The sequence below is a fragment of the Manihot esculenta genome, chromosome 17, assembly GCF_001659605.2.
Source record: "Manihot esculenta cultivar AM560-2 chromosome 17, M.esculenta_v8, whole genome shotgun sequence".
NCBI lineage: Eukaryota > Viridiplantae > Streptophyta > Magnoliopsida > Malpighiales > Euphorbiaceae > Manihot > Manihot esculenta.
This window is the reverse complement of record NC_035177.2, coordinates 12601706-12624322: the sequence shown is the minus strand read 5'-3', so window position 1 is coordinate 12624322 and position 22617 is coordinate 12601706. Positions and strand designations below refer to the sequence as shown.

Below are 22617 nucleotides of genomic sequence, written 5' to 3'. Positions count from 1 at the left end.
CCGGGGTCCGGACTCAACAAAGAGGGATCCAGCTCACCTGACTTGATGGGTCAGTGGGGAACAAACCCATCTACATCATGACCCTGTCAGCACGAGCGCAGGAGGGAATTAAATAGCCGTTTGACGATGGAGAGAGGAGAGAGTACCTCCGTACGTACAACTTTATATGATAGCGACATGTAGCACTATAGCAGGGTGGCAGTTATACATCACTAAAGGACAAATAGAAAAAGGAATAAAGGAAGAAGGCGTGAATCATTCAAGTTAAATTAACTGACTCATACCAAAATCTTACCCTCTTTCGGATCTCATATCATCACTTTTCATCATCAAGAACTCCCTCCCAGATGTCATTCAATTCAAAATTAAGTCTCCGTGGAAAATAGACGGAAGCCAAATAAGTTAAAAATAATAAAAAAATTTTGATTGATATTTAGGGAGAGAAAATTTAATAAAAAAAACTTTATTTTATCCTTATTATTTTCTCTCCAAATTAAAGAGAAAATATCAAATTTAGAAGGGAAACTGTACTTTATATATCAAAATTATAAAACTACCCTTTTGAGGTCATTTGTTTTTCCTTTTAATATATAGAATAGAATTTTAAATTAACTATATTTTTTTCTCATTTTATTTTTCAATCTTCTCGAACATGGTAATTACTTCCTCATTCATTTCACTTTTATTCAAACAAAATCAAAGAAAATTCCTAAAATTTTTCAAAACAGTGTGCTGAATTCACAATGTGAGGCGAAAAAGCTGTTTGATGAATTCAACTTTTACAGTCTAGCATATGAAAGGAGAGTTGGATCTCATTCAGGATCTGAGGGGTAAGATGCCGTAATATCCTTTTTTGAATTTCTCTCATTATGACTCAGGTGGGACATTGCGATAATATTTAAAATATTATAGTAGTGGTATGGTAAGATGATATTTTAAAATCAAGTCGTAGAATTCTTTTAACTAATCACAATTAGATATATATTTTTTTAATAAAAAATATAGATTAAAATAATTTTAAATTTACATTAGATGATTTATTAGATAATTTATTTAAAAGATAAAATGTTTTCGATAAATAATTTATCTATTCACGTGAATAGAATTCTCGACCTCATTTAAAGAAAAGAATATTAAACTATTATAAAAATAAAAATTAGTAAAATTTCTAAAAATTCAAAAATTTAATAATAATTCCCTTATAAATAAAATTTCAACACCAATACTATTTTAAAACAACCATTTTAATCTGTCTTTTTTTCTTTTCTGTTTTTTTTATTTAAAAATTTACGTTTAATTTTTGAAATTTTAACTTCACGTATTCTGCTTAATTTTTTTTTTTCAAAATATTTATAAGCTAAATTATTCACTAATTATTTAATTTATTGATTTAATATATACATAAATTTCAAAATAATGGAAATTAACTCAATGAACACTTGAAATTATAAAAATTATGATAATTAAATACAAATTAATTATTATTAAAAAAATATTAAATTGATCACATATATTATTAATTGCACTCTAAATGTACTGATTGTATTCTAAATTTTTATAAATTAACAGAATTAGGCAATAATAATTTTATCATGAAAATTTAGAACATAATTTTTATAAATTAACAGAATTAGACAATAATAATTTTATCATGAAAATTTAGAGCATAATCAACTCCACTATTTAGTGTAAATATATATTTAACTTAATTTATTTATATACATCATTTTTTTATTGTTAAAAAGTTAATTCATTTTTATTTATCTCTATTTATGAAATTGAAATTATATATTAGATTATTTAAAATTAAATTTTACTTTAAGAAGTTTATGCATATAAATAAGTATTTTTTTATAAATTATTATGATATGATATGAATTATTATGATAAAATATAGAAATATGATATGAAATCTGAAATAGAATATAAAATCATATATATAAGATAATTTTATGATATGAATATATTCTATTATGGTTAAATTGCATCATTTTATTAATAAAATTATAAATTGAGATGATTTGATTATTGAAATATGAAATTTAGTATATTTTAATATCGATTTATATCAATTCCACATGGCAACTCTGAATAGGAATAGCAGGCAAGACTTTTCTTAAAATGTATGATATGGTCTACCTCCAAGAAAAGTTTGGCTTACTGTACAACATGTATAGGCTTTTTACAAATTAATAAGCTGTTCCTCGCCTGTTTAGAAAGAAAGAAAATAAGGATGAAAAATATTAAGTGGTGGGACCCACAGTAAAATTTAAATTGGGAGAAGTGTGCCTTACTAATATGAAAATTCTCAAAATTGTAAAATTTATTCTTTTTCGATACTAAATTCTCAATGCCATATTGTCTAGTGCGAGAGGGACTGCAATAATGCAATTTTTTTTATTTTCTAGTTTTAGCTCTTTTAATTTTTTTAGATTCTATCCATACTTTTTAATGCGGTGTTTATACTTATATTTCTAAGCGCCGGCTTATACTATTAAATAGTAGTACGTAGATTGAAGTTTGCAAGTAAAGAGATTTGAGAAGGATAGAAAAGTAGTATATTATTATTGATTATGAACAATGCTTTATATAAGCACCGCTGATAATAAGAGTCCTAAAATGAATTAACAGAATAATTCAAAATAAACAAGAATTCTCTAACAAAATAACAAGAATTATCTAACAAATTCAAAAATTAGAAAACCTTAGCAATCCTTAATCTTTATCCTCTTTACACACCCTTAAGTTAGTAGTGGTGTCAACAATAGATAACTTGTTAAAACAGTTATCAAACAAGGTGTGTGATAACAGTTCTGTAAGCACATCAGCAACATGATCAACTGAATGAAGATGCTGCACAACTTCTTTATTCTGAACTTGATTCCGCACAAAGTGAAAGTCTACTTCGATGTGCTTCATTCGACTGTGAAACAAAGGATTTTGGCATAAATAAGTAGCACTTATGTTATTACAGTAAATCATTGGCACAAAGTCTAGCAAAAACAGAGTTCTTTTAACAAATTAGTGAGACAATCACATTCAGCAAAAGAACTAGTAATAGCATGGTATTCCGCCTTTGTTGAAGAGTGTGAAACTGTGCATTGTTTTTTTTATGACCAACTAATTGGAGTTGAACCTAAATACACAATATAGCATGTTATGGAAGTCTGATCAACTGGATCTCCTGTCCAATCAGAATCAGAATAAACCAGCAATCTAGCATCCTTTGTGCGTGAAATATGAAGACCATGATTACAAGTCTGATTAAGATAACGAAGAAGCCGCTTCACAGCTTGCCAATGAACTTTCATTAGCTTATACATAAACTGAGAGAGCCTATTAACAATATAGGCAATGTCAGGACGCATGAAAGACAAATACTGTAACTTCCCAATAATACGACGATAGTTACTTTCATCAATTGAAGAGCCCAAATTTTGAAATAAGGATGTTATAGAAGTCATAGGAGTAGCCACACCATGGCTACCAATCATATTTATGTCATGTAACAAATCTATAGTATAATTAGACTGAGACAAATATAGTCCATTATTATGATGTTGAACCTAAACACTTAGAAAATAGTTCAACGTGCTAAGATCCTTAAGTGAGAATCGAAGTGACAATCCTGAAATAACTCCATTCACACCTTCTGAATTATTTTATGTGATAATTATATCGTCAACAAAGACAAGCAAATACATAATAAGACCTGAACATTGTAAAATAAAGAGTGAAGTATCATATTGTGTCATGATAAAACCAACAGATAACAAGTAATGATGTAATTCATTGTACCAAGCTCGAAGAGCTTGCTTCAACTCATAAATAGCTTTTGAAGTCAACAGACATGAAACGGATACTTAGGGTCTTCAAACCCAGGAGGTTCTCGCATATAGACTACCTCTTCCAAATGACCTTACAGAAAAGCGTTGTTAATATCCAATTGTCTAAGTGACTAACCATTTTGAATAGCAATGGTAAGTACTGGATGAACAGTTGCAGGTTTGATAACAAGATTAAAAGTAGAGTGATAGTCAATACCAGGCCTCTGAGTAAAGCCTTTCACAACTAAGCAATCCTTGTGCCAATCAACACTGCCATTTGGTAAGTATTTTATGTGAAAAAACCACCTGCAATCAACCAAATTAGCAAAACAATTCATAGGAACAAGTACCCAAGTCTGATTTCTAATTAAGGCATCATGTTCTTCTTTCATTGCTCTTCACCAAAGTGGGTCAAAGGAGGCTTGTTTATGGGTATTGGGAATGGATTGAGAATGAGCAATTGAGATATGAAGATTGAATGAAACTTTGAGAGTAAAGATACCATTCTGAGAACGGGTTGTCATTGCATGTTGACAAGTAGAAAGGAAGTGGAGCAATTAGAGGAATTGATGGATTTGTGGGTATAGGCTGAATAAGAATAGGAGTCATATTTGAAGAATGAGGCGAGAAATGCGATGTAGGAGAATAAATAGTAGTAGAGTGCGAATTACCTGTTGAAGACAATTCTGGACTTGTAGAAGGAAAAATCATGAGCTGTGGGAGTTGGAAAACATCTAGATTTGTACTTCTAGAATTATCAAAAAAATTTTGGGTAAAAGAACTATTATCCCAACTAATATGAGGCAAAGAATGTTTGCATTTTGAAAACATATCAGAGTAAGGGAATTGTGTTTCAAAGAATAAAACATCACGAGATAAATATAATTTGGCTTTTACAGGATCATAACACTAATGGCAATGATGCTTAATAGAAAAACCTAAATAGACATATGGTGTGAATTTTGGTTGTAATTTATTTGCACGATACGGTTTAAGCCACAGGTAACACAAACACCCAAACACCCTAAGTGAATCATATTTTGGAAAAAAAATTCATATGGACTTTTCTTATGAAGAATTGGCATTGGAAGCCGATTAATGAGATATGATGCATGAATATAAGGAAAAAACCAAAAACAAGACGAAAGAGTTGCTTGGTGTAGTAAAGTTCTAGCAGTTTTAACTCTCTCAACTGTAGCAATCTGTTGGGGAGTATATAGAGGAGACACCAAATGTTCAATCCCACGTTCTAATAGAAAAGTAGATAATCTCTTAAATTCGGCTCCCCAATTAGTATATAAGGCAATAATTTTCTCATCAAAATGACGCTCAAGCAATGGTTGTAATTGCCGAAATATATTTTGAACCTCAGACTTATGTTGAATTGGATAAAGCCACATATATTTAGAATAATGATCAATAAACAAAGCATAATAAGACTTTTTATCCAAGGATTAAATAGTTGACAGTCCCTATAAGTCACTAAAAATAATTTCAATTGGTCGATGACTAGTTACAATATGATCAGAAAAAGGAAAATGATGCATGTTATTAGAGCAACAAGAATTACAAAATGAAAAATCGTTAGAATCTGAAATGGAAAGAGCAAAGTGATAGATAATATGATTTAAAATGCGAGGATGGGGATGTCCCAATAGATGATGCCAAAGAGAAACAATACATGTCATCGCAGTCAAAAGTATTTGAGGAAAAACAACACCAGAAGGCTACTCATACAATTCATGATTGTTCCAGTTGCGGACCAAGATTGCCTTCGTCTTCAAATCCTTCACAAAGAAATGAAAGAAAAAAAAAACTCAATAGATATTCTATTTGTAATATAAAAATTAGAAACAAAAATTAAATTAGTTTTAATTTCTGGAGAGCACAACATTTTGGATAAAGTAAAGGCTTGAGATGGAGAATGAAGAAGAGCAGTACTACTATGAGAGGTCAGAATTGTATTATCCTTACCCATGGAAATAGCTATTGATTTATGGTAATCATGCATAGAGGTTAAATTTGCACCATCACCTGTAATATGATGGCTACCCTCTAGAGTCAAGAATTCACTACTGATTGGAAGAAACAACACTGCTCATGTAATTTGCTTTTGTCTGAAAATGATTGTGAGAATGAGACTGGCAGACATTAGTAGAATGTCCATAGTGATTATATAATTGATATTGAACTGCTAAATTGTTTGGCGCGCCAACATGTGAAGGAGGACCAGTAGGATGCCATGAACATTGAGCATTTGAACCAGTAGGACCAGTAGAACGCCATGAATGACCAAAATTTACACCAAGAGATGAATTAATGTTACTAGAAAATCAATGCCGACTTTGAGATGAGGAGTTATGGCATTGAGCAATAGCAACAGTGGAAAAAGTATTTTTAGTAGTGGTAGCATGATTAAGAAAAACCTCATAATCAATCAATTTTTCGTACGGTTCTTCATAGGTGATAGCAGTATCACAGCACATATTGCAATAGAAATTTCTCAAAATTCAGTCTCAAGTCCACTTAAGACTTTAGCAATAAGTTCTGCATTAGATACAGGAGAACTGTAACGACACGAAAATCGGACCGCTACCGACGCTAGGATCCAGGTCGGCTTAAGGCCGCCGAGACCCGTAGCAAGCCTGACATACAACCTGTAAACCTGTTTAATCCCATACATGATCAAGAACATACATAAAAATTTGAACTTTTCTTTACATTCATTCATTCACCAAACTCAACCTGTGCATGCACTATACATAATATGGTTATAAACATTAACTCCTCTTTGGAGTCCCAACAGTGCCCCAATGGAGTGACATCATATATATAGAGTTTGGTTACAAAAGCATCATAATACATAGATCATGTTTACAAAAGGGATTACTATACAAACTCGGTCAAGCACAATTTCTAAACCTCAATCTCAGAATCAACATATACATGACATAACTATTCATAACTTTTACATCATTATACAATTTGTCATGTCCACATGCTAACTATTACAACTCAAGACTTCATTCACCTTGACTTCTCTGTCTAGCCTGTACCTGCAACCCTAGGGGATTAGGAAAAAGGGGTGAGCTACTAGAGCCCAGTGAGCAGAATAATAAAACATTTAAACCATATGCTATAATGGAATGCAACACATCACAGATAAATCACATCACGGATGGTATTGTCACCAAAAGTCCTCTACATTCCAAAGTGCCGGGACGTAGAATGGGTCAACCGGTCTTTCTCTTAACATAACATAACATAACATTCCAATGTGCCAGGGACGTAGAATGGGTACAACCTGGACTTCCGTACCATACCGTATCATATCACATCGCATCATATCGAGGACTAAGGATCATCCAATAACCATCCACATCATGATCAAATTATGCAATGCAACATATTCGTGAATTCTAATGCAAACAACCTAGAATATCACATATCATTCGTGATGCATGAACATGCTCAAATTTATATTGATTTGCTTTAAAACATAAGTGTTTATTCTACTCACCTCAACTAGCTCTGACAATGACTGAAGCAGCTGACTCACTGCTGGGGTCCTCGGTTCCCACTACAAAAAAACAGTAAAGGCAGAATTTGGTCACTATTATGAAATAGCGACCATTTAGCGACCAAAATGAAATGGTCGGTATTTGGCCAGTCGCTAAATTTTTGGCGACAATCTGAAAATTGGTCGCTAAAATAGCGACCAATCAGCGACCATTTTTTGGTCGCTAATGTGGTGTAATGCAAATTAAATATTACAAAATAGCGATCAATCAGCGACCATTTTTTTGGTCGCTAATTTGGTGTCATGGCAAATTAAATATTACAAAATAGCGACCAATCAGCGACCATTTTTTTGGTCGCTAATTTAGTGTCATGGTAAATTAAGTATTACAAAATAGCGACCAATCAGAGACCATTTTTTGATCGCTAAATTTTGATCATGAAATAATTGTTGTTTTGATCGCTATTTCATTGTTATTTGATCGCTTCAGGGAAAAACATTTGGTCATTATTTCGTTGCAAATTAATAGTAAAATCAAAAAAATATTTGTTATTTAATTTGCTTTTGTGGCTGATTAATCACTAATATTGACCCAAACTTCCCATTGAAAGTTTCAATAATACTATTGACCCAAAAAATTTCACAGCTTGACTTTTTTTTTTTTTTTGTCGAATTCACAGCTTGACTAAATTCCACAACAATAAGATAGTTAATAAAACAGTACAAATGGACCTTAATCAGTTCTCTGAGAGGGCCAATAAAAAAAAACCCTAACTCTATTGCTTAATGTTGACTAGATCCTAAGGTATCATCATGTCCTGAAATCAAATCCCTCAAGCAACCCCTCCCCTGTGTATGCGCTACAGCCCACGATTTTCCAATGCCTGGTTTTGTCCATATTCTCCAGGTTTAGTACCTGCAGAAGTTTTGCAAACTCCATTTTAGAATTTCAAAAGACGAAAGCAAGGCTATAAATCAGACATAATAACTTTGGAAGAAAAGAAAAGGGAAACTAAAAAATTATATATATATATATAGAGCTTAAGGACCTAATCAAATTAGGAATAGAATTACATCTAATTATAAATATTAAATAAATTAAAATTAGGAAATAAAAATAATAAATAAATAAAAGTTAAAAATAAGACAGGCTGCTAAATTTCAAAATTAATCTCAGCAACTCAGTGTCTTCAACACACTAAATGCTGACCAACTGGCAGTAGACTTCTATGCCCCACATGATAGGAAACAAATAAAGCAATTGCATCATCATTGACTATTTTGCAGGAAGAAACCATAAAGATGTAATAGGATAAACGAAAAAATAGAAGAGTGATCAATAAATAAAAGATTGATCTCATGTAATAAATAAATTACAAGTCATTTGGGTTTTAATGCACATTGCAGGAACTTCATACATAGAGGTAAACTAATCTTTTGATTTTATGATAATAGGTTTTGAACCAATTCCTTCCTTAGCAAGTTTGTGACAGGAAGTAAAACTAGAAACAAATATGTTTGAACAGTTAACATATAATCAGATTTGGTGAAGCCACAAAGAGTCTTGGTAATATCCTGAAAGAAAGCAGAAGAACTAGAGGCAATTAATATAAAACTCCTGTTTTGTTATTGAACATAGAATGCGGAATATCTGAACACATAATCTATCGAGGAATAAAAGGACAAGTTTTGAGGATCACATGATAGTTGAAAGAGAGCAAAATGAAAAACTACTATTAGATTGACTAAAATTCAAGAAACATGATATTTTTATAACTGCTCGTATGCAATCTAACCATGAAACACAGGAAATAAATAAATGATAGATAAATCTATTTGATTTCCGATCAGGCCATCCCAATGATAATATAATAAAGAAAAAATGAAGCAAAGTAGGTAAAGAAAAAGCTAACCTCCCAAACAATCATGGCATCCTGATTGGTCCCTTTCTTGCCTTGTTGAGTAAACAGTGAAGCAATATTGCTGGACCCATTTAAGAACAATCTCCCAGGAATCCTATGAAGTGGCTCCTCCCTTCTATAATCAAAAGAAGAATTCCGAGAGCCTGGTCGCTTCTTCGAATTCCTCTTCTTGATCCTAAAAGCAGGAGAGGAAGGTGAACCAGGGCGAGGGCTCCTGCTTTCTGCAGACAAGCAGGACCCCATTCTGAGGGCCCTGATAATATCTAATATGCACTCCAGACCAACCAAACGATAGCTCCCACTATTTTCAGAAGATGGATCCGTAAGAACTGACTGGTTAAGAACCCAAAAGTCCTTTGAGGTCACAGACCAATGATGGTATCAACAAACCTAATCACCCTTATATTGATCAAATAACAATCGATCAGAACACACAGCTTATAACTCAATCTATGGAATAAGAATTAGAAATCCAATATAGAAAAACTCTTTTGAATTGACAGCCTAGGTATTGGACTGCTTCAATGATTAGGCATCAAATTCTTAAACATCAATCAATGAGCAGATTGCAACATACCCTTTTGAACTCACTGCCTGAAAATCAAACTGTAGCTTAGATTTGCCTTAGCCACATCGAAAAGCTTGAATCACGCAATCCACCGAGAAGCAAAAACGAAATGAAATTGCCAGAGCCTTTTACTTGCTAAAGAAGAAAAAAAAAACAATTTTAATGACCCTTTTTTGGTGTTCAAGCAGAGAAAATGGATAAGAATCTCAACTGCTTCTTTTCCATTTTTTTATTCACAAATTCATAATAAAAAGTTTAAAAAGCATGTATACCCTAAAGACCAGATCTATCAAACAAAAAAAACAATTTTCAAATCTTAACATGCAATAAATCCTTCAAAAACAAAATCTGTAATACCCGGCTAGACTCCGGTATCGAAATCCCTACCGTCCGGTGGGACCTCGGATGTCGGAAACCTCTAGAAGGGTAGAAACATGTTTTATGAAGCGTTTTCATGTATTTTAATGGTTTTAAGTATGAAATCTAATGAGTTTTTGCATGAAAAATCCTTGGAGGAAAACCCAGGTTCGGCCGCCGAACTCCAAAGATCGGCCGCCGAACATGCATGCTTTCGGAGGGACTTTAGGCGCCCGAAAGCATGAGTGAGGGAAGTCCAGGTTCGGCCGCCGAACCTCATGTTCGGCCGCCGAACATGGCATGCATGCGGAGGCACATTCGGCCCCCGAACGTGGTCTGGCCAGCCACTATAAAAGGGTCCCTTAGCCGAAAACGGGCGAGTTTTTCCCCATTTTCGGCCAAGGTGAGCTTTCCGCCGCCCCTCACCCATTTTTGATGTTCTTCCTCTAAATCTTTCAAGATTTTCACTTGTTTTCCCTTGGTTTTGAAGATTTAAGCTTTTGAAACAAGTTTTGGAGCTTGGAAGTCTTGGAGCTAAATCCCTCCATTTTTCCGAGCTAGGGTCGTTCTTCCTCTCGATCTTCAAAAGGTAAGCTTCGATCTATGCTTCCTTTATGTTTTATGAAAGTTTTATGCAAGTTGATGAGGTAGAATGCATGTTTAGGCTTGTTGTTAGGTTTATGGGTTTATGTTGTGATTTGAACAATGTATGTTGGAAATGTGTTGTTTGAAGTGTTGTAGTTGGGGTATATTATAGTTTGAGACCCCTAGGTGTGAAGTATGATGTGTATGCATGTGTAGAAACAAGTTTATGCATGTTTTGAGGCGTTTTGGAGGCTGTGGACACAAGGGAGCCAAGTTTCTGCCCTTCGGCAGAAACTCAGGTTCGGCCGCCGAAGTGACTTTCGGCCGCCGAACCCCCTTGTGGAGGCAGTTTCGGCTGCCGAAGCCTGCCCCCGAAACTCAAGTTTCGTCTCTGTCTGGGAGGTTCGGCCGCCGAAAGTGCCGCCGAACCTGCATGACTTTCGGCTGCAGAGGGACTTTCGGCCGCCGAACCTGCCGCCGAAAGTGCCCTGTTCAGCCATTTCTTGCATGTTTTCATGTGAGGTTTTCAGGATGTTTTAGGGGGTTTTTGGGGAGTATTTTAGAGTCATATTCAGGTATGTTTGGTCCCTCATTTGAGTCCACCTGTGTAGGTTCGGACCCGAGGAACCGAGACCCCCAGCAGTGAGCCAGCTGCTTCAGAGTCTCTTCAGAGCTAGCCAGAGGTGAGTGGAATAAACTTTAAGTTTTAAAGCAAATTAATGAAATGTTTTAGCATGATTCACGCATCATGAATGCCATGAGATATATTAGGTTGTTTGCATTAGAATTCACGAATATGTTGCATTGCATACTTTGTTGTTGATGTGGATGAATGTTGAATGATCCATTAGCCCTTGTATGTCATGATAGCCTATGTGAGTCCAGGTGTGCCTGCTACGGCTCTACGCCCCTGGCACTATGACAGATTATGGAAGCCCGGGTGTGCCTGCTACGGCTCTACGCCCCCGGCATGTATAAGTAAGAAAGATAGGGGCTAAATGGTGACAAGTTCATCCTTGTTGTGAAATGTTTGTGTTATGGCGCATACATGAAAGCATGATTTAAATTGATGTTTTATTATTCTGCTCACTGGGCTCTAGTAGCTCACCCCACTCCCTTTCTCCCCAGAGTTGCAGATACAGGATAGATCAAGAAGTCGGCTAGAGTGAAGTTAAGTCATGTATGTTGTAATAGATAGTAGTGGACATGAACATGATGTAATGAGTATTTATGACCATGTAATGTAATGAATGATTTGATGATGTATTGAGGATTATAGTAGTGCTTGACCTAGAGGTGTGTGAATCCCCATTATGTACAGAGTGTTTAATGAGTAATGATGTTAATGACCATGATTATCCAAGCGAATATGTATGATGATGATACCCCATTGGAGTATTTGATGAGGACTCCAGTGTGGGGTTTATGTATGATTTTGTGCATGCACAGGTTTTGCTTGGATAAGAGGAAAGAAAAATTTTTACAGATCATGTATATGTTGTTATGTATGGGATTCCACAGGTTTACAGGAGGTATGTAGGCTTGCTACGGGTCCCGGCGGCCTTAAGCCGATCTGGATCCTAGCGCCGGTAACGGGTCGGATTTCCGGGTCGTTACAAAATCCCTTCCAACAGACGAAATCAAAAGGCATTTATTGACGATTGTTGCCCACCAACCTCAATCCAAATTCCAAAACCATCACCAAATACAATAACAAATTGAGCTCCAAATCTTCACTGGAGCACCCAAAACAGCAGTCCTTGTCCAGATCAAGCTTGAGGATTAAACAAAATAATTGAGAACGAAAAATGAAGCCAATCATGCAATGACAAAATTATTCAAAATAGAGAAGCAGAGGTCAATGCTGGCACAAAAAGATCATAACAGGGGAGCCCAAGACAAAAAGATAAATGGGTAGACGGTGGAAATTGGGAAAAAAACTTCCTAAACAAACTAAATAATTAAACCCTAAATTAAATGAAATCCCTAAACTGTATAAGGATCCTTATCTTCCCATACTTCATTAAAAAGATGTAACGACCCGAAAATCGGACCGCTACCAGCGCTAGGATCCAGATCGGCTTAAGGCCGCCGGGACCCGTAGCAAGCCAAACATACATCCTGGAAACCTGTATAATCCCATACATGATCAACAACAACATAAAAATTAAAACTTTTCTTCATACATACTGTCATCAACTAACTCAACCTGTGCATACTCTGAACATATACATAACATAGTCCCTCTGTGGGATCTTATCAAGCCTTAAAGGCAAAATATCCTGTGTTGAGTTAGTTTACATAAACATCATAACATAAGATCATGTATATACAAAAGGGATTAACAATATACTATGGTCAAGCACAACTCTATCCTCAATAATCTCATTACATAACATACTGAATATTTTTACATTTCATCATAATACAATTGTCATGTCCACAAACTAACTATTACATACATATGACTTTTTCTCTTCTTGTCTTCTCTATCTATCCCGTACCTGCAAACCTGGGGGTTAGGGGAGAGGGGTGAGCTAGATGCCCAGTGAGTAGAACTATAAAAAAAAATATTTAAAACATGCTATCATGAAATGCGTCACTGCACAAACAAATCACACCACGGATGGACTGATTCAAAAATCCCTCAACTCCATGCCCGGCCCTATTATGGGCACCACAGGACTTCGTATTGCCCGGCCCTATTATGGGCACCACAGGACTTCGTATTCAGAAGGCTAATGAATCATCCTAATGTCCATCCACTGTCATCTATCACAACAATACAATGCGGCATAGTCGTGAATTCTAATGCAAACAACCTATAATATGATCATGATGCATGAAGCATGATAAAAGCATTTCATTTCTTAATTTAAAAGGTTAAGTTTAGTTCCACTCACCTCTGGCTGACTCTGACAAACTCTGTATAGCAGCTGGCTCACTGCTGGGGTCCCTGGTTCCTCGGGTCCGAACCTACACAGGTGGACTCCAATGAGGGACCAAACATACATAAACATAACTCTAATATATCCCCCCAAAACCCCCCTAAAATATCATGAAAACATCACATGAAAATATGCATGAAATGGCTGAACAGGGCACTTTCGGCGGCACCTTCGGCGGCCGAAAGTCCCAGACAGAGACGAAACTCAGGTAGGTTCGGCGACACCTTCGGCGGCCGAAAGTGCCAGACAGAGACGAAAGTCTCTTTTCGGGGGCAACTTCGGCAGCCGAAAGGCCTGCCTCCCCAGCCATGTTCGGCGGCCGAAAGTGCCTTCGGCTGCCGAACCTGGTTTCTGCAAAAGGGCAGAAACTTGGCTCCTTGGTGCATTTTCGCCTCCAACTCACCAATCATGCATATACCTCAGTTAAGTCATGCATACAAGTTCCTAGGGGCCTCAAACAAACAAATACCCCAACTACAACACTTCAAACGCCCACAATCAACACACATTGACCAAAACATCAATATTAACCCATAACTCAACATATAACTTAACATGCATTTCTACCCATAGATCTAGCATAAAACTTACTTAAAACATATAAGGAGCTTAAGATCGGCCCTTACCTCTTGAAGATCGAGAGGGAGACGACCTAAACTTGGAGATCCACGAAAATGAGCTCCTGAGTTCCCAAAGCTCCAAAACTTGGTTTAAATGTTCAAAACTTGCAATGTGAGTTTAAAACTCAAGAAAAATGGAAGAGATTTGGAGGAAGAACACTAGATTTGCAAAGGGAAGGTCGGAAGCTTGCTGTGGTCGAAAATGGGAGAAAGCTCGCCCATTTCGGCCAAGTGACCCTTTTATAGTGGCTGGCCAGGCCACGTTCGGGGGCCGAACTTGCCTCCGCATGCATGCCATGTTCGGCGGCCGAACTTCACTTTCGGCGGCCGAACCTGGACTTCCCTCACTCATGCTTTCGGGGGCCTAACGTGCCTCCAAAACGCATGCATGTTCGGCGGCCGAACTTGACTTTCGGACATCCGAGATTCCACCGGACGGTAGGAATTCCGGTACCGGAGTCTAGCCGGGTATTACATTCTCCCCCCCTTAAGAACATTCGTCCCCGAATGTACCTCAACTAGCACACGTAGCATGGCATAAAACATAACACATAAACACATCAACACATAGGGATCTAACCTTAAAAGAGATGGGGGTACTGCTGGAGCATAGACTCCCGTGTCTCCCAAGTGCATTCCTCTAAATTGTGGTGGTTCCACAGGACTTTCACCATCGAGATTTCCTTGTTTCTTAACTTTCTGATCTGGGTGTCTATGATCCGTACTGGCTGTTCAACATAGGTGAGATCCTCTTGGACCTCCACATCAGGCTCACTAAGAACCTTGCTCGGATCTGACACAAACTTCCTCAACATTGAAACATGGAAAACCGGATGAATTCGGTCCATTGAAGTAGGTAAATCCAGCTTGTACGACACATTCCCAATCTTTTGCAAGATTTCAAAGGGTCCGATGTATCGTGGGGCTAGCTTACCTTTCTTCCCAAAGCGAACCACTCCCTTCATTGGAGACACCTTGAGCAATACCAGATCCCCCTCCTGAAACTCTAACTGTCTCCTGCGGACGTCTGCATAGCTCTTCTGTCTGCTGGTAGCAGTCTTGATTCTCTCTCTGATTATGGGTACCACCCTGCTGGTAATCTCTACTAGCTCAGGCCCTGCCAAGGCCTTTTCTCCAACTTCCTCCCAGCAAACAGGTGACCTGCACTTCCTCCCATATAAAGCTTCATATGGAGCCATCCCGATGCTAGCATGATGGCTGTTGTTGTAGGCAAACTCCACCAAAGGTAGATGCTGCCTCCAAGAACCGCCAAAGTCTAGCACACACATTCTGAGCATATCCTCGATAGTCTGGATGGTCCTTTCTGACTGTCCATCAGTCTGGGGGTGGAAGGCAGTACTGAAATCCAACCTAGTACCCATGGCATTCTGCAGACTCCGCCAAAACCTGGAGGTGAACTGGGGCCCTCTATCTGACACTATAGAAACAGGAACCCCATGCAGCCTGAGAATCTCATCCACATACACCTGCGCCAACTTGTCCACAGAGTAGCCACTCCTGACAGGAATGAAGTGAGCAGATTTGGTGAGTCTGTCCACAATCACCCATATGGAGTCCAATCTGTTGGACGTCGCCGGTAACCCCACTACGAAGTCCATAGCTATATTTTCCCATTTCCATTCTGGAATAGGTAGCGGGTTAAGCATTCCAGCCGGCTTCTGATATTCCAGCTTCACCCTCTGACATACTTCGCAGGCTGACACAAACTGTGCCACTTCTCTCTTCATAGCTGGCCACCAATAAACCTTTTTCAGATCCTGGTACATCTTGGTGGCTCCGGGGTGAATGCTGTATCTTGCATTATGAGCCTCTCTCATAATGTCTCCTTTTAGCCCAAAGTCATCTGGTACACAAAGTCCTCTCCCATGCTGTATCTTGCATTATGAGCCTCTCTCATAATGTCTCCTTTTAGCCCAATGTCTCCTTTTATCCCCCTATTGTCGAATCTGAACTCACTGTCCTTGCCTGACTGAACCGTCCTGGCAATCTTCACTAACTCTGGGTCCTCATGCTGTTTCTGAGCCACCTGCTCCAGAAACATGGGCATCACTTTCATCTGAGCAACCAAGGCACCTGTACCAGACAACTCCAACTGTAGACCTTCCTCAATGAGCTTGTAAAACTCCTTCACCACTGGTCTCCTCTCTGCCGTGAAGTGGGATAGACTGCCTAGTGACTTCCGGCTTAGGGCGTCTGCCACAACATTCGCCTTACCCGGATGATACTGAATCTTGCAATCATAGTCACTCAGCAACTCTACCCATCTCCTCTGTCTCAAATTCAGATCCCTCTGACTCAAGATGTACTGCAGGCTCTTATGATCTGTGAAGATCTCACATTTTACCCCATAGAGGTAGTGCCTCCACATCTTGAGTGCAAAGATTACTACTGCCATCTCCAGGTCATGTGTGGGGTAATTCAACTCATGCTTCTTTAGCTGCCTAGAAGCATAAGCAATCACCCTCTCATTCTGCATAAGCACACAACCCAGTCCCACACGGGACGCATCACAAAAGACTGTAAAGTCCTCTCCACTAGATGGCAGGGCTAAAACTGGTGCTAAAGTCAACCTCTTCTTAAGCTCTTCAAAACTCTCTTCGCACTGGTCGGTCCACAGAAATTTCTGATTCTTCCTGGTTAACCTGGTCAGAGGAGCTGCTATCTTTGAGAAGTCCTGAACGAACCTCCTGTAGTAACCTGCCAAACCCAAGAAACTCCTGATCTCCGTCACTGAAGTGGGTCTAGGCCAGTTAGCCACAGTTTCTGTCTTCTTGGGGTCTACCTCTATACCATTCTCTGACACTACATGCCCCAGGAACGAAATGCTCCTCAGCCAGAACTCACATTTAGAGAACTTGGCATACAAGCCATGTTCCCTCAAAGTCTGCAAGACCAACCGCAGATGATGGGCATGCTCCTCTGCATTCCTGGAATACACTAAGATATCATCTATGAAGACAATAACAAAGTGATCCAGGTATTGGCTAAATACTCTGTTCATGAGATCCATGAATGCTGCAGGGGCGTTGGTTAACCCGAACGGCATTACAAGGAACTCAAAATGCCCATATCTGGTCCTGAAAGCTGTCTTCGGCACGTCTTCATCCCTTATCCTTAGCTGATGGTACCCCGATCTTAGATCTATTTTGGAGAAACAACCCGCTCCTGCTAGTTGGTCGAATAGATCATCGATCCTTGGCAGAGGGTACCTATTCTTGGTAGTGACTTTGTTCAACTGCCTGTAGTCGATGCAAAGTCTAAGGGATCCATCCTTCTTTCTCACGAACAAGACTGGAGCACCCCAAGGCGAGGTACTCTGTCGGATGAAACCCTTTTCTACCAGCTCTTGCAATTGCTCTTTCAACTCCTTTAACTCGGCTGGAGCCATCCTGTAGGGAGGGATAGAGATCGGTCTAGTTCCAGGCATCAACTCTATCTCGAACTCTATCTCCCTAGCAGGTGGTAAACCTGGAAGCTCATCAGGAAAGACATCCTGAAACTCTCTGACAACTGGCACCGAGGCCGGCTCCCTGACCTGACTGTCTAGCTCTCTCACATGAGCTAAGTACCCCTGACATCCCTTCCTAAGCAACCTATGAGCCTGAAGAGCTGATATCAGACCTCTAGGTGTGCCCCTCTTGTCTCCTCTGAAGACTACCTCTGACCCGTTCTGATCTCTGAACCTGACTACCTTGTCCCTGCAGTCCAAGGTAGCACCATGGGTAGATAGCCAATCCATCCCTAGAATGACGTCAAAGTCTGTCAAATCTAGAACCACAAGGTCGGCGGAGAGGCATCTTCCCTCAATAAAAACTGGACTGTACTGGCAGACTGACACTGCCACTGACAGGTCACACTTGGGTCCACTGACCCATAGGAGACACTCTAACCCAGAGACTATCAGACCCAACCTCTCAACGGCTCTCGGAGCAATAAATGAATGAGATGCACCCGGGTCCATTAATGCATACACATCAGAACACCCAATGACGAGATTACCTGACACCACGGTGTTGGATGTGTTAGCCTCCTGCTGTGTCATGGTGAAGATCCTGGCTAGAGCTGATGGACCTTCACCTCGGGAACCAGAAGAAGAGGCTGCCCCTCTCCCTCTACCTCTGCCACTGCCCTGAGTTGTGGCTGGAACTGCTGGCTGTGCCACACTACCAGAAGCTGTCTGCTGGGGCTGGCCCATAAAAGGCGCTCTAGGACAATCCCAAGCTATGTGTCCCTCCTGTCCACATCTGAAACATGCATTAGTCCCAGCTCGACACACTCCCCTGTGCGGTCTTCCACATCTCTGGCATTCTGTACCATCTGAGCCTGAGCTCGAGCCACCGCCAAATCCCAGACCGGATTTCAACTTGTTCCAAAACTTATTCTTCTTCGGCTTCTTGGTGGTGCTATCCCACCTCTTCTTACCTGAGCTCTGAGAAGAGAAACCTGGTCCTCCTCTGCCTGGGGTCTTAACCCCTGAAGACTGGGTCACTGATTGCTTCACTGACCCCTCAACTATAGCACTTGCCTCCATTCTTCGAGCCATATCCACCACCGTGTGGAAACTTTCTCTCTCAGCTGACTGAACCAACGAGGAGTACCTGGAATGCAGCTTCATAACATATTTCTTGGCTTTCTTCGTATCTGAATCTAGAGCTTGCCCTGAAAAAGGCAATAGCTCCAAGAATTTATCCGTGAACTCCTCTACACTCATGTGCTCTGACTGCCTCAGTTGCTCAAACTCAATCATTTTCAGTTCTCTAGAACTGTCTGGAAAAGCCCATCCAGCGAACTCATTCGCAAATTCCTCCCATGTCATACCGTCTAGTCTCGGGTCCACATAACACTTGAACCATTCCCGTGCCTTCTTGCACTTTAAAGTGAACCCTGCCATCTGAATGGCCCTGCTGTCACTTGCCCCTAGCTCATCAGTTATTGTCTTCACCACTCTCAGATACTCAAAGGGGTCATTCCCTGACTTGTATTTGGGAGCATCTAGCTTGAGGTAGTCTGTCATCTTTACCTTGCTCCCATCAACTGAGCTAGGTCTAGGAGGTTGAGTAACTGGGGCTGCTGGTTCTGTAGGTGGTGGAGGTGGAGGTGCAGCATTCCCCGAGGTGGGGTTTGCCGGGTTTGGATAGAAGGGTGAGGGTGGATAAGCTGGGTACTGTGTATAGGGTGGATAGAAAGGTGGATAAGGCATGTAGGTAGGGTAGGGGTTAAAGCTGGAGTAATCCGATGTACCTCCCATCGGATACCCTGAACCCTGTGGGAAGGGTGGATAATGGGGTGGAAAACCATACCCCGAGGCCTGAACGCCTCCCTGTGACTCCCCTGTCCCTTCTTCCTGCATGCTCACATCCAGGTTCCCATCCCTCCTCTGATCCTCTTCCATAACCTCCCTCACATCTGAAGGACTTCCTCCTCTATCAGTCCCCCTTCTGCTAGCGTCAAAAGACCTTCTAGGGTCCCTTGACACCCTTTCTCTGTTGGCTCTACAAGACATTGCCCTAGGCAATGTAGGAGGACGGGCGCTCGTGCCCTCATCCTCAGGTGGCACTCCAGTCAATCGCGCAGATCGACGAGTTCCTCTCATCCTATTCTCTGAAAAACAGCTCAGAACAAGCAAACATTAGCATCATATGGTTCATGTGGGCACACATGAACCCTCATCACATACATCACATAGCATAGCATATCATTAATGCACATGCATAAAGTCATGGCATTTCACATCATCATGCAAGACAGGACTCAACATCCTATCCTAGTGGACATGACCTTCCTATTGTGCTTGACCTTCTAGAACATCTATGAGCCCGACACTCTAGGTCCGAACATATGAACCTAGGGCTCTGATACCATTCTGTAATGACCCGAAAATCGGACCGCTACCGGCGCTAGGATCCAGATCGGCTTAAGGCCGCCGGGACCCGTAGCAAGCCAAACATACATCCTGGAAACCTGTATAATCCCATACATGATCAACAACAACATAAAAATTAAAACTTTTCTTCATACATACTGTCATCAACTAACTCAACCTGTGCATACTCTGAACATATACATAACATAGTCCCTCTGTGGGATCTTATCAAGCCTTAAAGGCAAAATATCCTGTGTTGAGTTAGTTTACATAAACATCATAACATAAGATCATGTATATACAAAAGGGATTAACAATATACTATGGTCAAGCACAACTCTATCCTCAATAATCTCATTACATAACATACTGAATATTTTTACATTTCATCATAATACAATTGTCATGTCCACAAACTAACTATTACATACATATGACTTTTTCTCTTCTTGCCTTCTCTATCTATCCCGTACCTGCAAACCTGGGGGTTAGGGGAGAGGGGTGAGCTAGATGCCCAGTGAGTAGAACTATAAAAAGAATATTTAAAACATGCTATCATGAAATGCGTCACTGCACAAACAAATCACACCACGGATGGACTGATTCAAAAATCCCTCAACTCCATGCCCGGCCCTATTATGGGCACCACAGGACTTCGTATTCAGAAGGCTAATGAATCATCCTAATGTCCATCCACTGTCATCTATCACAACAATACAATGCGGCATAGTCGTGAATTCTAATGCAAACAACCTATAATATGATCATGATGCATGAAGCATGATAAAAGCATTTCATTTCTTAATTTAAAAGGTTAAGTTTAGTTCCACTCACCTCTGGCTGACTCTGACAAACTCTGTAGCAGCTGGCTCACTGCTGGGGTCCCTGGTTCCTCGGGTCCGAACCTACACAGGTGGACTCCAATGAGGGACCAAACATACATAAACATAACTCTAATATATCCCCCCAAAACCCCCCTAAAATATCATGAAAACATCACATGAAAATATGCATGAAATGGCTGAACAGGGCTGTGACGGTCAGCTGCTTAAGCTGCCTGCTTGCGGATTTGCGGCGCAAATCCGTCCCACATCGGAAAATTGAAAGGAAAATTGAAAGCCTGCTTGCGGATTTGCGGCGCAAATCCGTCCCACATCGGAAAATTGAAAGGAAAATTGAAAGAAAATTGATTTGTATATAATAGCTAGCATAGAACTACTAAAATAACTTGGGTTAACCATTTTGGGCCAAGTGGAAAATGGGTCCAAAAGTTATTTGGGCCAGTTCGGGCCCGGCTGTTTCAAGGGCACTTTCGGCGGCACCTTCGGCGGCCGAAAGTCCCAGACAGAGACGAAACTCAGGTAGGTTCGGCGGCACCTTCGGCGGCCGAAAGTGCCAGACAGAGACGAAAGTCTCTTTTCGGGGGCAATTTCGGCAGCCGAAAGGCCTGCCTCCCCAGCCATGTTCGGCGGCCGAAAGTGCCTTCGGCTGCCGAACCTGGTTTCTGCAAAAGGGCAGAAACTTGGCTCCTTGGTGCATTTTCGCCTCCAACTCACCAATCATGCATATACCTCAGTTAAATCATGCATACAAGTTCCTAGGGGCCTCAAACAAACAAATACCCCAACTACAACACTTCAAACGCCCACAATCAACACACATTGACCAAAACATCAATATTAACCCATAACTCAACATATAACCTAACATGCATTTCTACCCATAGATCTAGCATAAAACTTACTTAAAACATATAAGGAGCTTAAGATCGGCCCTTACCTCTTGAAGATCGAGAGGGAGACGACCTAAACTTGGAGATCCACGAAAATGAGCTCCTGAGTTCCCAAAGCTCCAAAACTTGGTTTAAATGTTCAAAACTTGCAATGTGAGTTTAAAACTCAAGAAAAATGGAAGAGATTTGGAGGAAGAACACTAGATTTGCAAAGGGAAGGTCGGAAGCTTGCTGTGGTCGAAAATGGGAGAAAGCTCGCCCATTTCGGCCAAGTGACCCTTTTATAGTGGCTGGCCAGGCCACGTTCGGGGGCCGAACTTGCCTCCGCATGCATGCCATGTTCGGCGGCCGAACTTCACTTTCGGCGGCCGAACCTGGACTTCCCTCACTCATGCTTTCGGGGGCCTAACGTGCCTCCAAAACGCATGCATGTTCGGCGGCCGAACTTGACTTTCGGCGGCCGAACCTGGGTTTTCCTCCAAAGACTTTTCATGCAAAAACTCATTAAATCTTCATACTGAAAACCATGAAATACTTTAAAACATTTTATGAAAACATGGTCCTACCCTACTAGAGGCTTCCGACATCCGAGATTCCACCGGACAGTAGGAATTCTGGTACCGGAGTCTAGCCGGGTATTACAAAAGAGTTCAA

The 22617-nt window shown here is 40.0% G+C and overlaps 1 non-coding gene across 2 annotated transcripts; it reads right to left on the bottom strand.

Moving 5' to 3' along the window:
- Positions 1 to 8175: 8175 nt before the first annotated feature.
- On the bottom strand, positions 8176 to 12660 carry LOC110604829. 2 transcript variants are annotated; one of them, XR_006349170.1, is made up of 4 exons: positions 12456 to 12660; positions 9847 to 9972; positions 9261 to 9668; positions 8176 to 8263 (listed from the first exon to the last, which is right to left on the bottom strand). It is a non-coding gene; the product is annotated as an uncharacterized LOC110604829 (transcript). The 2 variants fall into 2 exon arrangements; XR_006349169.1 differs by lacking the exon at positions 12456 to 12660 and having other exon boundaries at positions 9847 to 10125.
- Between the last annotated feature and the right edge of the window lie 9957 nt (positions 12661 to 22617).